The 4,571-nt window shown below is 37.4% G+C and overlaps 1 non-coding gene across 1 annotated transcript; it reads right to left on the bottom strand.

Annotated features, from left to right (window-relative positions):
* Nucleotides 1–2,407: 2,407 nt before the first annotated feature.
* Nucleotides 2,408–2,511, bottom strand: LOC128294291 (small nucleolar RNA R71). The gene has a single exon (XR_008284605.1). It is a non-coding gene; the product is annotated as a small nucleolar RNA R71 (small nucleolar RNA).
* Nucleotides 2,512–4,571: the final 2,060 nt, after the last annotated feature.

Raw genomic sequence — 4,571 nt, 5'->3', positions numbered from 1 at the left:
TTATATTTTTCATATCTTACTGTTGGATAAGTGAATCTCCTTATATCACCTCACTTGAGACTTAGATAGTCCTTAACATGCCCCATAAGTGTAGCTTAAAGCTAAACACTCTCCCGTACACCAACGTATCTCTTTGAAGGGAGCATAGCTTGACATTCCCTTATCTTTCCACATGTCTAAGAGCCTCAACGCCCAAATCACAAAACTTACGTTTGAGTACTCATAATCCTTTGGCATGCCAATATATCCAACATAGGGCTTACATAAAGAGTTCACATAAAATACTCATCACATAGAGCTCACATAGAAGCTCACAAAACACGATTTACAACACAATGCTTTTAAACCATATATTAAAACATTAAAAAAATAAGCTTGTGTAGGAGCATGTGATAAACCGTAATTTATACATATTTTTACCCCATGCTTAACACATTTTATGGATGATTTTTCCTTAGAATTGGTGAATTTGATGCTCATAATGCTTTAACTTCATGTTTTATACTTAGGAGAGCATAGGAGAGCAAAAGGAACGAGAAACGGGCCAAAAACAGAGAAAATGGGCCAAAGTACAAAATCAGCACGGCCTGGACTTCCTCATAGGCCACACAGTCGTGTCAATTTGGTAGATTCAAAGCACAATTCACACAGGTGTGTCACATGGGCATGTCCCTGCCAAGCCCAAGTCGAGTCCAATTCGGAAAAGGCCAATTTTGAGGGTTTTTAGGCATTCTAAAGCCTATAAATACGCCTTAAAAGAAGAGAAAAATGGGAGGCACAGAGAGGAAGGAAGGAATTACTCGAAGGAAGCCGATTGATCCATCTCAAAAGCCGGTTTCATCATCAAGACTGAAGATCTCCCCTCAACTTCCTTAAGGAGTTTTGGGTTTTCTTTATCTTTTGTATTCGTTATTCTTCTGAGATGTTTTCCTTTTTAGTTATGAACTAAATCCCCTAAATACCTAAGGGGAATGAAACCTAAGACGAATCTTGTTATTATTTTCTGAATTGTATGATAAATATTTAACTTGTTCTTAATTATGTGTTCTTAATTCTTGTTATGATATCTCAGGATACTGATGCAAGATAAGCTCTTATTCAGAGTAGGAATAGACCCTGTCTAAGAGTACATTTGTCATAATTAAGTGGAGTTGATTGCGTGCCTAGAGATAGGGTGACAAGATTTTGCCAGCTTAGGGTGAAACCTAATTGGGGGATCCATAGATCGAGTTAATGCAACCCTAGAATGTTAATTAGAGAAAAGTCACAATTATTCAATCTAGGGATTAGACGTTATTAGTCTTGAATAGGGTTAATAACATAACTTAGGGATCTCTACGGAACAAGTTAAATGAATAAATCGTCCGATTCAGAGCCAGAATAACAAGTACAGTCTAGGTGGATTTTTCCTTAGGTGAATAAATCCCCCAATTCCATTCTCTGTGAATTCTTAGATTAGTTAATTAGTTAGTTAAAACCAAACCACCTTATTTTTAGGCTAGATAATAAAAAGACAATCATTACTAGTACTTTTAGTTCCTTTGGGTTCAACAATCCGGTCTTGCTAAAACTATACTACTGTTCGATAGGTACACTTGCCTGCATCGCGAAAATAATTAGTTTCAAGAACGATTAAGTATAAATATTTAAAACTTACCTGTCACGAAAATCGCGACCAAGTCTTTGGCGCCATTGGCCGGGAACTAAGATATTAGGAACGCTCAATATTTATTACTTTAGCCATGTATTTTTCTTACAATTTAATTTAATTTAATTTATTATTATTATTTATTAATTTACTTTTTCTTTCTCTTAGCAGGTTTCTATAGTTTATGACTAGAAGAAACCCGTCAGCACCACTACTTTTTGACGAAGAAATCGATCGCACAGTTCGCAGAAACCAAAGAGAAATAAGGTGAAGCTTAAGATACACAGAGAACGAGCAAGAGAACGATACTCAACCCCCAACCGAAGAGATGGCTGAAAACCAAGACAATCAGCTACCTCCTGTAATTGCGGTTAATCAAAATCCTACTCCACGCACTATGTATGATTATGCTAAACCTTCTTTACCAGGAACTAAATCGAGCATAGTTGGACCTACTGTAGCTGCAAATACTTTTGAACTAAAACCTAACACTATTCAAATGATACAGCAATTTGTTTAGTTTGATGGTTTGCAGGATGAGGATCCCAACGCTCACTTAGCAAACTTTTTGGAACTATGCGATACATTTAAAATTAATGGTGTTTCTGATAATGTCATTCGTCTTCAGTTATTCCCTTTTTCATTGAGGAACAAAGCTAGACAGTGGTTGAACTCATTACCATGAGGGTTAATCACTACTTGAGAACAAATGACCGAAAAATTTCTATTAAAATATTTCTCGCCGGCTAAAACGACCAAATTCGTAATGATATCTCTTCGTTTGTGTAGATGGACTTAGAAACTCTTTACAATGCATGGGAGAGATACAAGGACTTACTGAGAAGGTGCCCTCACCATCGATTACCTCTTTGGCTTCAGGTTCAAACGTTTCATAATGACCTGAATCCTTCGACTCGGCAAATGGTTGACGCAGTTGCTAGCGAAACCATCAATAATAAAACACCTGAAGATGCTTATGAGTTTATAGAGGAGATGTCACTGAATAACTATCAGTGGCAAGTCATGATTACAAAACCAACGAAAACAGCCAGTGTTTATAATGTTGATTCGGTCACCATGCTCTCTAATTAGGTAGAACTCTTGAATAAGAAAATTGATGGTTTTCTTAGTTCTTCACTGGTTCACCCAGTACTGCAGTGCGAAGCAAGTGGAGGTGGATCAAGCAATTCGGAATACCAACCTTATGGCCTCAACATGGATAATGAGCAGTTAAATTACATGGGTAATAAATCTCGATCTCAAAACAATCCATATTGTAACACTTACAATACAGGTTGGAGGAACCACCCAAATTTCTCGTGGGGTTGTTAGGGAAGTCAAAGACCATAACTTTGAAGAGACGAAGCCGAACCTTGAAGAGGTGTTGTCTAAATTTATCTCTGTGTCAGAAACTCGTTTCCAGAACACTGAGACAACAATTAAAAATCAATAAGCGTCGATCCAAGGGCTCGAAACTCAGATAGGCCAGCTTTCCAAACTAATCTCTGAACAATCACAAGGTAGCTTGCCATGTAATACTGAACCTAGCCCAAGGGAACAACTCAACACAATTAATGTTCAAGATGAAGAAGGATTAGTTGAGCCTGAGCTAGAATTCAGGAAAGAAACTATGGTAAGCAGAGGTCAAGGTGAGGTAGGTCATAATAAAAACAAATCAGTGAATGTCGAATATAAACCTCGTGTGCCATACCCAACCCGACAAGGAAAGACCGCTTAGATGAACAATTTGGGAAATTCCTTAAACTCTTAAAAAAATTACACATTAACTTACCGTTTATTGAAGCTCTATCACAGATGCCAAATGCAATGAAATTTTTAAAGGAGCTTTTAGAAAATAAGTGGAAGTTGGACGAGGCGTCGCATGTGGAGCTAAACGTAGTTTGCTCAACCATTCTACAAAATAAGCTACCGAACAAACTAAAAGATCCAGGGAGTTTTACAATTCTTTTCTTAATTGGTAGTTTAGATGTTAATAATGCATTAGCTAATTTAGGGGCTAGTATTAACGTCATGCCCTACAAAATGTTCAAACAATTAGGTCTTGGGAAACCCAAACAGACTAGGATGAGCATTCAATTAACAGATAAAACTATAAGATTTCCTAGGGGTATTATTGAAGATGTACTAGTTAAAATCGATAAATTTATATTTCCCGTGGATTTCATTGTTCTAAACATAGAAGAGGATAGCAACACTCATTTAATTCTGGAAAAGCCCTTTTTAGCAACTGCTAAAATGATCATTGATGTTGGCACAGGTGAACTCACACTTCGTGTGGGAGACGAAACAATCACCCTTCAAGCTTGCAATTTTGGCAACACATCGAAAATTGAAGGTGATCGTTTAACCCATTCTACTAAAACTGAAATATGGTACAACCTACTTTGTAGGAAATGAGTCTGAAGGAAGCACATGAGTCATTCTCAAGCAATAGTAGAGGACCTTTTCATGATAATTGAAGGTTACAAATCGAGGAGCTAGATGAATGGCGGACGCATAAATCGAGAACACACGATAAACCAAAACTACGCAAGGACGAGCTCAATACCTTGCCAAAACAACTTAAGGTTGGAGATAAAGTCTTATTAGATGCCGCAGATCCTCACATTGTCACTACCACACTGAATGAACAAATCCCTCTTACGGTACTTAGCATTTTCCCATTCAGTACAGTCGAGGTAAGTCCTCCCAAGTTTGGCACTTTTAAGGTAAACAACACCTGTCTGAAACCTTATTTTGATGAGAATGATAGCAGGAATGAGGAGTATAAACTCCTTGAACCACCATGACCATTCAATTGAGAGGTAAGTCGAGCTTAGACTATAAATAAGCGCTTCTCGAGAGGCAACCCGAGCACTAACTGTATTAACTTATTTAAAATTTAGTCTTCAACACCTAACTT

The sequence above is a fragment of the Gossypium arboreum genome, chromosome 6, assembly GCF_025698485.1.
Source record: "Gossypium arboreum isolate Shixiya-1 chromosome 6, ASM2569848v2, whole genome shotgun sequence".
Taxonomy (NCBI): domain Eukaryota; kingdom Viridiplantae; phylum Streptophyta; class Magnoliopsida; order Malvales; family Malvaceae; genus Gossypium; species Gossypium arboreum.
This window is presented reverse-complemented; position numbering and strand designations above follow the sequence as displayed.